General features: G+C 45.5%; 1 protein-coding gene across 1 annotated transcript in view; it reads left to right on the top strand.

Annotated features, from left to right (window-relative positions):
• Nucleotides 1-3,635: 3,635 nt before the first annotated feature.
• Nucleotides 3,636-10,989, top strand: part of akap1b (A kinase (PRKA) anchor protein 1b) — a 59,629-nt gene continuing 52,275 nt past the window's right edge. Inside the window, exon 1 of the mRNA XM_043718243.1 lies at nucleotides 3,636-3,794. The gene's annotated coding sequence lies outside the window, so the exon portion shown is untranslated. The remainder of the gene's footprint in view (nucleotides 3,795-10,989) is intronic.

Genomic DNA, 10,989 nt, shown 5'->3' with positions numbered 1-10,989 from the left:
AGAAACAGGGTTCAGTGTGACTCTTCTTCAGAACTCAGATCAGGAGCCGGGGCCTCTGGATTACCAGTCAGTCACATTATCGCTAATCCAACATTACATGACTTAATAGTTTTGTAATTTAAATGTTTTTGAGGAAGACATTGTCCTCATGTCCAGGACAAAATTAGATTAGATTCCCTGCAATGTGGAAACAGGCCCTTCGGCCCAATAAGTCCACACTGACCCTCCAAAGAGTAACCCACCCAAATCCATTTCCCTCTAACTAATGCACCTAACACTGTGGGCAATTTAGTGTGGCCAATTCACCTGACCTGCACATCTTTGGACTATGGGAGGAAACCTGACAACCTGGAGGAAACCCACGCAGATACGGGGAGAATGTGCAAACTCTTCACAGACAGTCGCCCCAGGCTGGAATTAAACTTGGGACCCTGGTGCTGTGAGACCGCAGTGCTAACCACTGAGCCACCGTGCCGCCCTGAAGATGTGCAATGTTTTAAATGTAGTGATTATGTTACAATGAATGATATTTTCTGATGACACAGTGACCACAATCTCTCTTTTCTTAAGATGCTGTAAAACTCTCTTAAGAAAGTGTCTTTATAAAACTAAATTGGTGTGTTTTTCTTGTTGAAGGTCTATACACATCATTCAAACTTTTAGCATTCAATTAGAGTCATAGACATGTACAGCATGGAAACAGACCCTTCAGTCCAACTTATCCATGCTGACCAGATATCCTTATCTAATCTGTTTTTCTTGTTGAAGGTCTATACACATCATTCAAACTTTTAGCATTCAATTAGACATGTACAGCATGGAAACAGACCCTTCAGTCCAACTTATCCATGCTGACCAGATATCCTTATCTAATCTAGTCCCACCTGCCAGCACCCGGCCCATATCCCTCTAAACCCTTCCTATTCATATACCCATCCAGATGCCTTTTAAATGCTTTAATTTTACTAACCTCCACTACTTCCTCTGGCAGCTCATTCCATACATGCACCACCCTCTGTGTGAAAAAGTTGCCCCTTAGGTCTCTTTTATATCTTTCCCCTCTCACCCTAAACCTATGCCCTCTAGTTCTGGACTCCCCCACCCCAGGGAAAATTTATAATTTTATAAACCTCTATATGGTCACCTCTCAACCTCCGACACTCCAGGGAAAATGGCCCCAGTCTGTTCAGCCTCTCCCTATAGCTCAAATCCTCCAACCCTGGCAACATCCTTGTAAATGTTTTCTGAACCCTTTCAGGTTTCAATTATTTTGCTGAAATTGATTTCTGAAACTTGGCAGTTCTAACAGAGTCGTAAAGTACACCATAGATTTTGGCCAAATTATTTAGCAGTTTGAAAAAATAGGATAGGCAGCAAATGCCATTAAACGAAAAAAAACTTCAGATGGAAACTGAGAGACTTACGTATTTTATGCAAATTATGCAGATCTTTGCAAAAAAGTAAGAAAAGAATTTGTCGATAGCAGAGTAACTAAAAGTACTGTTAAGTGCTCGACTGCAGCTGATTTGTTGAAACAACATTAGAGATTGATGGTGGTGTGGGCCCATCCAGCCCCTCAAGCCTATTCCATCATTGAATAAACCATGGCTCATCTGATTGTGGCTTCACTCCACTATCTTGCCTGTCTCCCATCATCCTAAATTTCTTTGTCAATCCAAATTCTGCCTGAGACAAGATTTGAATAGTTTAATGAGCCAGCCTCCCCTGCTCCATGTTAAAGAGAATTGCGAAGACTTGCTTCCACTGAGAGAAAATAAAACTCCTCCTCATATTTTACATATTACAAAAATATACTTTGTTCATGATGATATCTTTATATACATACATAGTCACTAAAGCAGTTCAGTTCTGTACAATAGCAAATGAAGAAACAAACATTGGAATTTTACTCTATCAAGCAAACAAACCAAAGGCATTTCTTATTTGTGTAAGATGGTTTTACTGCATTTGAGGCAATGGGAGGGTCTGATAACTGAACAGACCTTCATTTAACTTCAGTAGAAAGATCTTCGAGATTGGTCTTTCCCCACTGTCCCTTGGCAGCAGCTACCCAGGCTTTAGTGTGTCCCTCAGCACGTGCTCCTGGACCTCGGAATGTGCCAGTCTGCAACAGTTGGTCAGGATCAACACCTTGCTCTGGGAGACCAACAGGTTTCGGGCAGACCACACAGCAGAGTCCTGGGTCATTGAGCTGCTCGGGATGAACCTCAGCAAAAACCACTATACCTTTCTCCAGACTTCCTTCCTCCTCATATTTGCCTTAAAATACTCCTCTTATTTTGAAATTGTACCCTGCTCCTCAGCATCTGTCTTGTCAACCCATTTGAATCTTATACGTTCCAATAAATTTGAAATTCTTCAAAACGTCAATGAATATGGCTCCAGTTGCTCAACTGTTTCTATGACGAACCCTTCATTCCAAGAACAAACTTAGTGAATGTTCTCTAACTTGTTTCCAATGCAACTATATCCCTTCAGATGTGACGAAGGGATACTGTACAGAAACCCCAGATGCAGTATCGCCAATAGCCTGTACAACTGCAATAAGACATTCCTCATTCCATATTGTAACCTCTTTGCAATAAAGGCCAACATTCCATTTGCTTTCCAATCTACTTACTATAACTGGAAGAAAGTGAGGACTGCAGATGCTGGATATCAGAAACGAAAAGTGTGGCGTTGGAAAAGCACAGCAGGTCAGGCAGCATCCGAAGAGCAGGAGAATCGATGGTTCAAGCATCAGCCCTCTATCACACTTTTCAACTGCTTGGCATACCTGTACACTGACCTCTGGTGATTCAGATAAAGTGATTTTAACTCGGGAATTGAGGTTGACCTTAGAGCCAGTGGGTTGTGGTGGAGTGTGAGGGGAAACCACCCAAGGTGAGTTTGACTTGTGTCCCAAAGGTTGGTGATCTCTCCACCAGGAAATTACCAAACGTCGGTTGACAAAATTCTTAGGGAGTTTAGAACAACTGCTTCCAAGAAGTATCTATTGACCTGAATCTGAAAGTGAAACTGTGTCAGATAACAGATCAACCGAATGGGAAACGTGGACTGATTAGCTCCTGGACAATGATGAAGAAGGTAACAAGATATTGACTGGGTTGCAATGTAACGCCTGGAAATGTGGTGGAGCCAAGTTCAATGGAGGCATTTAAGAGGCCATTGGATGCTGTTTCGATAGACATGGGGCAAGGGCATGGACAGGAAGGCAGTAGATTGGAACCTTGTCCCTTTGTGGTGTGGCACGATGGGCTGAATGGCCTTCTCCGGCGCCGGGGCGGGTTGATTGCAGGACAGGGGCGGGGCCAATGACGTTGAATAGTGGGCGGGGCCTTTGGAGCGGAGGGTTTAAATGACCCCGAGGATCAAATGACAGTGGGCGGGGCTAGGAGGAAGGTCACGGCCAGTGTGCAGCTTGTGGGCTGGTCCGAGGTGGCTGACGTAAGGTGCGGGCGGGTCCACGGGCGGGACGCGTGGGCGGAGCAATAGCGTTTGGGTTTGGGCGGGCATTCCAGGGTCGCGCACCGGCGCTGTAGGCTGGGCGGGGCGGGGCGTGCGCCTGCGCCGTCAGCGCATCGTGGGGGGGGGGCGTGTCCGGGCCTGAGATCTCGCGAGAGCCGTTGAATGCATCAGTTTGCGGTGGGAGGTGGGAGCACGTGGGCCGGCGGTGGATCGCGGAGCCTGTGAGAGAGGCCCCATAGACCGAGAGAGGGACCCAGATCCGGACCCCTCAGCCTGGTAGCCTTGTCCCCCCACCCCACCCCCGGGTGAGTTCGCGTCCGTGAATACCGCTGTCCTCCGGCTGGGGCTTGTGTGAATGCGGTGGCTCCGGGCTGATGCCGCTGCTCTATTCCCCCTGCCCTCTGGAGCCGCCCGCCCCGGCTGCTCTGACGCCGCCGCCGCCGCCGCGTCCTCCTGGGGGTGACCCTAAGCCGCTGAGCCCAAGGTCGGGGCTGCAGCATGCGGAGCCCGCTGGGCCTGGGGTGGGTGGTGGTGGCGGAACGCCGGCTGAACCTGAGGGAGAGCCTCCCGCGGGTGATGCCGGTGGGAAGGGAAGCGGCAGCAGGGCCCGGGCTGGGTGAATGGGGCGGCCCCGCTGCAGTCCGGGGGACGGGCTGGCACTGGAGGTCACTGGGCTCGCCTTCTCCGCGATATGGAGCGGCCCTTTCCCTGGAAGCGGGGGAGGAGAAGCAGCAGCGGGAGGCCCCAGCTTTACCGTCCCATCACGGCCCGCTTTTTACAGCCTTTTCTATTGGGGGGGGGGAAGCTAACGATTAACGCTTCAAACAAAAATAATTCCGGCCAAGTATTTAGTTCTTTCTGGTGTTGTCAGGAATTGGGTTCATTTCACTGAAAGCTGTCTTGTTTGTTTTATTTTGTGTGAAGGGGTTGTTGTTCTCATTGACCATTATTACAAGGCAGATTCTGGAAATACTTGCAGTCCGCAAGAACGAGCGCTCCCAGTTTCACAATCAAGACACAAATGGTTTGGCACGGGGTGGTGCCAGTCATGCTGCCCACGTCCTGATCTCTGCCCCCTTTGTGGCAGCAGGAAACTCGCAGAATCTTTGTAGCTGCCTTTATGTGGATGGCTGGCTCTTATTTCAGTTTGCCTCATGGTTCAGGCTTTTTTTTTTAAAGATAAAAGTGCAGTAAAATGAATTTTACCGATCAGGGTGTCAGTGTAGAATGGTGCCTGAGTCCTCTTGTGCTTTAAAAAAACTATAGCTAAAAAAAAATGAACCATGCGAATCTGACTGATTTGTTCAACTGCGCTTTTAAGCTTTGTGACAAATTGAAGTGACTGATTTGTGGGTGGAGTTTCAATTTGACAGTCACTGTTTCAGTCTTGCTGTTCAGATTCATAGTATTATCAGTATTTGTGAAATTTTCATTGTGCCACTTCAGGCAGTATATCTAACGTGATTGAAGTGTACTTTTTCTATATTGTAGTGAATGGACACTAGTTTTTGAAGTTTCCTGCAGTTGGTCCTGTCTTTGTCCAGTGTTAAAATCACTGCAGTGATTGTGCTGATAGCTGCATCTCAAAATGACTGCTTTTTCATGTCTCTTTCTTATCAGTGCTGTGTTATCAATACCCCTCCTAAAATAAGTTGACCTTGTTTCTGTGCAAATATACCTTGTGCCAGATTCGGTTTGGTTGTGGTGTTTGTTCCCTTGCTCTGGTGACTTTAGATTGGAACTGGGCCAATGGGAGTGGAGTTGTGCTGACTGGGCATAGAGAATGTATGTGTGTAGAGGGCAGGTTAAGCGTGAAGAGCTTTCTTTGTACACAGTTGTTTCCACCTCTTTGTCAATTGCCAATGCACAGAAATACTTTTAAGTGGAGCAATAGGAAGGATTTAGAGGGATGTGGGCCAAATGCTTGCAAACGGGACTCGATCAGGTTCAGATATCTGGTTGGCATGGGCGAGTTGAACCAAAGGGTCTGTTTCCGTTCTGTACATCTCTGTGACTTGATTAACCTATTTGAATAGGTTGGTGGCAGTACAGTATAGAAGTCATAGAGTCGTAGAGATGTACAGCATGGAAACAGACTCTTCAGGCCAACTGAGGTTGGATAGGCTGTAGCTGTTTTCCCTGGAGTGTCGAAGGCTGAGGGGTGACCTTATAGAGGTTTATAAAATCATGAGGGGCATGGATACGGTAAATAGACAAAGTCTTTTCCTTGGAGTGGGGGAGTCCAGAACTAGAGGGCATAGGTGTCAGGTGAGAGGGGAAAGATATTAAAGATATCTAAGGGGCAACGTTTTCATGCAGAGGGTGTACATGTATGCAATGAGCTGCCAGAGGAAGTGTGGAGGCTTGGTACATTACAACATTTAAAAGGCATCTGGGTGGGTGTATAAATAGGAAGGGGTTAGAGGGATCTTGGCCAGGTGCTGGCAGATGGGACTAGATTGGGTTGGGATTCATTGTACCTCACACTATCTTTCTATAGTGTTCAGTCTGTGGTGAAGGAGCTGAACTGTCACTGAACTTCTATAATGACATTTTATATTGGACATCTATTGAGTATTGTGCTTTGCAGGCCCTCCATGAAGAAGACATCTTGTGGTGACCAGCTTCTTTGGGGAGGGAAGTGGTGGGGGTGCATGGTTGTTAAACATGAGGATGCTGTGGTTGCACAGCTGGCATGAGGGAGGGAGGCAATTCCAGTCTCTGCCCATGATGCCTTAAGGCCTGGTGACCAGTTCTGGGTGAAGAAGGGGTGGAATACTCATGTTGGACATTTGGGAGATCAGTGTTATACGGGAGAAAGCTCAGAGTGGAAGTTAAGAACATTGGTTTTGTGCCTTCAAAAACTGAATGTTAGCATGGATGGGCAAATTGGGTTTGTTGCAGGATCTGATGTGGACACCCCAGGTTTCTCGACACTTTAATATAAGACAAAGAATTGCAGCTGTTGGGCATTTGAAACAAAATTGGAAATTGCTGGTGAAACTCAGCTGTTCTGATTGAAGAGTCTCACAACATTGACTTGCCTTTCTTCCCACTGATGTTGCCCTGACTGCTGAGTTGCACCAGTAATTTGTTTTTAGACATGCTATTGGAGGTTCAGTGCTGAAACTGGAATACTGTTGGGAGGTGGGAATCGGGCATTTGCAATGCTAGCTAATATTGGAGCAGGGGAGGAGAAGAGGTGCAAGAGCATATATTTATTGGGCACAAGGGTGAGGGAGTTAGCGGTGGATTTTGTCGACTCAATAGATGTGAAAAAGGACTTGTGCAGAGTTCGACTTGGGGGAGGATAAGTTGAAAGAAGCTCTGTTCTTGTGACAAATTGAGGTTTTGCTGCAGGTGTTCAGGAAGATTGACGTAGTATCAGGATTAATGTGAATATCTCAGTTATTTTACACCAATGGGAAGTGATGCTGGCTGTGCGCATCCTGTACTCTAATCTTAGGTTTATAGTGTTTTAATAATTGATAATACCCCCTACCCATCAAAGCAGAATGCTTGATTGGCACCAAATCCACTCCCTCCACTGACGCTCAATCGCAGGCGTGCGTACTATCTACAAGGCGCTCTGCAGAAATTCACCAAAGACCCTCATTCAACGCTTTACAAACTCTCAGCGACTTCTATCTAGAAGGACAAGGGCAGCAGATAGATAGGAACACCACTATTTGCAAGTTCACCTCCAAGGCACTCGGCATCCTGACTTGGGAGTATATCACTGTCCCTTCACTGTCACTGGGTCAAAATCCTGGAATTCGTTCCCTAAGGACATTGTGGGTCAACCCGTAGCAGGTGGACTGCAGCGATTCAAGAAGGGACCTTCTCCAGGGCAACTAGGGACGGGCAGTCAATGCTGGCCATTCAACTGTGCCCACGTCCCACAAATAAATTTTTTAAAAACCTAATGCACAGATCTTTTTCTTGCAACATGGTCCTTAACTGGCAGGTTGGGAGTGAGGAAGAGATGTTGAAGAAAGGCCACTTGTGGGTTTTGACTGAAGCATATTCAGGGCAGAATTAAGGGAGATGTACCTGGTATCTGGTTCTACTCAATGTCACTCCTGAATACTGGGAATTCAAGACTTGCCCGGAGGACCGCAAAACCTCAAAAGCACATCTTTTTCCCTAGAGCACTACTTGCAAACTTGAGTGCAGTTCAAGTTAAGTAATTTTTGGCATCTGAGCATTATAACTAGTCAGTTCAGTTGGGCATGTTCTGAACTATGCAGATGCACGCTGTAAGGGTAAGGTACCGTTGTTGGAACTGATCTCTGCTGTCCTGATCTCCAGCAATGGCTGAGGATGAATGGGCAACACAGCACTTCATGGATTTTTGTTTGTGTTCCAGTATTGTTAGTAACCAATCCAAGTGTCATTCCCTATGAGATAGTGTTCCATGTGTTGCGCACCACATTTTTAAAGTTGCAAGATTTGGTTTTTAGGCTCTGTTAATTTCAGTGGTGCATGGTGACCTTAAAATAGCAATTAATTCAATAGAAATCTGCAGGACAGATCAAAAGGAGGCCAGGTTGTTCTCGTGTATGATGTTGGTTATCCCACTCACTTGACAGGTGACAGGGCCCTTATTCAAAATCAGGTAGAAACATCATTGTGAATTGCTATTGCCACCATCAAGAGGAATTGCCTGGTTTACCTTTTTTAGGATCTTGTGGCACAGTGGTAGTGTTCCAGTCTCTGGGTTAGTAGGCCTAGGTTCAAGTCTCACCAGTTCCAGAGTTGTCATAACCTATTCGAACGGGGCGATTTAACAATTGCCTGAAAGGTGAGTCAGAATGTCTTCGTGACGGCATGACAAAGCATTGTTACTCTGGGTGACCATTGCAAGCACTGGTTCAAGTGGAAAAAATGGTCCTTTGAACCTTGAAAGTGCTTGTGTCTGGAGAACAGCTCCTGTGTAACGGAGAGAGTACATTTTAATCAGACGTCCTGTGTTGCTGCAGAAACCCTTTTTTGTTCAAGATTTTCACCTTTCAATTTGCAGAAACAAACCAACTTAAGTATTACTGTGTGAGTGGAGATTACCGATTGTTTGGCAGAAGAATGTGCCAGTTAATAATGATTGGCAGTGAACTGCCAGGCTTTGATTTAAATTTTAAACCAAAAAGGTTTACTATGGTCGGTGCTCTGTCCTGAGAAATCAGCCACTGAGTGGCTGTCACCTATTTCGTTGAGTTGAAATAGGTGCTGTATATGCATGTTCTTTTTATCTGCAAGAACTGGCCCTGTAATTTAAAATGCAACTTCCAGTCCCCGCCAGGCTATTGTTATAAGCACTGCTCAAGTTCTGAGTTCGCAAATGACCAATGTTATGTAAACTGCCGACTTTCCAGTAGCCACTCAAGTGAGTTGATGGTTTTGACTCTAGATGTTTATCGGTCTGGCGTGAAAGCACTGTTCAGTTGGGATGTTTGATTTCAGGTTGTTGAATCTTTTAGAGAAAATATTTCCTTTGATAAGATCCAGACCAAGCAGCCACTGACATCTTCAGGTTCGAACGAGGTTAAGAGGTGATGTCATAACGTATATGTTCACCTGAATGTTTGTGGTTACTTGAAACTTCCTCTGTAAAGAGGGGAATCCCAGTGTTTTCAGTAGATGCTAAAATCAGAACCAATATAGGCACCAAAATGTACACAGCTGACATATTAAATATTTTGTCTCTGACTTTATCAAGGAAGGAAGTGCTACTGTGATGTGAGGAGACAGTCCAGAAATAAGAATTTAAAATTGGTACAATCTTGGTTAAGCTTTCTGTACTTAGTGGGTGAAGACAAGGCACGTGCATCCATGGTTATGGGAAGAGTGGAAATTATGGAGGCATTGGTCATAATTGTCATGCCTGCTTTAGACTCTGGGGTGAAGACAGAGGACTTGAGAATTGCAAATGTTGTTTCACTGCTGATAAAACATGTAAAGTTGAGCTCAACAACTACAGGCTGATCAACGATGGGGAAGCCTCTAGAAACACTAGTTCAGGACAACATCACTTGGGTGAATTTGGCTTATTTAAGAGAGCCCATTATGGATTTGTTAAGGGCAAATTGTTTAGCTGGGTGGAGTTTTAATGGTGACAAGAATGTTAACAAGGACACTTGATTTAAAAAATGTCTCAACAGACTGAACAAAGTTATAACTCCTGGAATAAAAAGGACAGGTACAATTTAAAGAATGCAAGATTGACTGACAGCAAACAGTGGTTGATTAATTTTTGTCTGAAGAAAGATTTGCCGTGAAGTTACCCAGGAGTCTGTGCTTGGGACCCTGGATAGGAAAGGTTTAGATGGATCTGGGCCAAATGCAGGCAAACAGGACTAGTTTAGTTTAGGAATCCTAGTCAGCATGGACACGTTGGGCTAAAGGTCCTGTTTCCGTGCTGTATGACATACCTGTGATGTGTTTGGTTATATGCTTATGGCCTAGACCTTGGTGTGCAGAATGTAGTTGTCATCCTGGTGTTCCCCCCACCCCCCCATCTTTATTCCGGGCCCTGGAGGGAAAGAGAGAATGATTGTCCATGTGCACAAAGACATGAGTTCACGGTCTTCTCTGGAACAGTAGTTTCTCAATGAACTATATAGTCATTTTACAGGGAGGAGCATCCAGATAAGGCAACATCCATGTTAATTGGGTGGCCATTACAGTCAATGAGTACCAATAGCAGAGACCAAGCCCTTTACTGTTATGCAATCAACGTTCTTAACTGGATTCATACAATGGATACTTTCCCCTTTGCTAGCTGACCTTGCATACGGAAGGCTTCCAATATTGTTAAATGGTTTTACATAATGAATGCTTTTCCACCTTGTTAATCCATTACCCTTGCCTTTAGCACCCATTGTTAACTAAGTTCTTACCTGATCTGAGTCATGCTCAGCTGAACCTCTTGTTTCCCAAAACTCAGAACTTGATGCCTTCCCTGCCTGCTTATACCTTATACACATTCTCATTATGACAAAGTTTGCAGGCGCTACAGGACCTGGAAGAATTGTGAGGAATGTAGCGCAGAATCTCAAAAGGATATCGACAATTTAGTGGAACAGGCAGGAAATTGGAAATTAGTGCAGAGAAGTGTGGTGTGATTCAGATTGGTAGCAAGGGGTTAACTCTAAAAGTGTCACAAGCGCTGAGAGACCAGGGCTGTGCGTGGAGGTATTGATCTGTTGGAAAAGAGAAGGTTGAGAGGAACTTTGATAAGAGCAGCTCAAAATCCTGAGTGCCTCTTGCAAAAATGCCATCCCGTATTCCCAATTCCTCCGCCTTTGCTGTATCTGCACCCAGGAGGACCAGTTCCACCACAGAACACACCAGATGGCCTCCTTCTTTAGAGACCACAATTTCCCTTCCCACATGGTTAAAGATGCCCTCCAACGCATCTCGTCCACATCCTGCACCTCTGCCCTCAGACCCCACCCCTCCAACTGTAACAAGGACAGAACGCCCCTGGTGCTCACCTTCCAC

This window comes from Chiloscyllium plagiosum, chromosome 28 (assembly GCF_004010195.1).
Source record: "Chiloscyllium plagiosum isolate BGI_BamShark_2017 chromosome 28, ASM401019v2, whole genome shotgun sequence".
NCBI lineage: Eukaryota > Metazoa > Chordata > Chondrichthyes > Orectolobiformes > Hemiscylliidae > Chiloscyllium > Chiloscyllium plagiosum.
The sequence above is the reverse complement of the archived record's forward strand: the minus strand, read 5'-3'. Positions and strand labels throughout refer to the sequence as shown.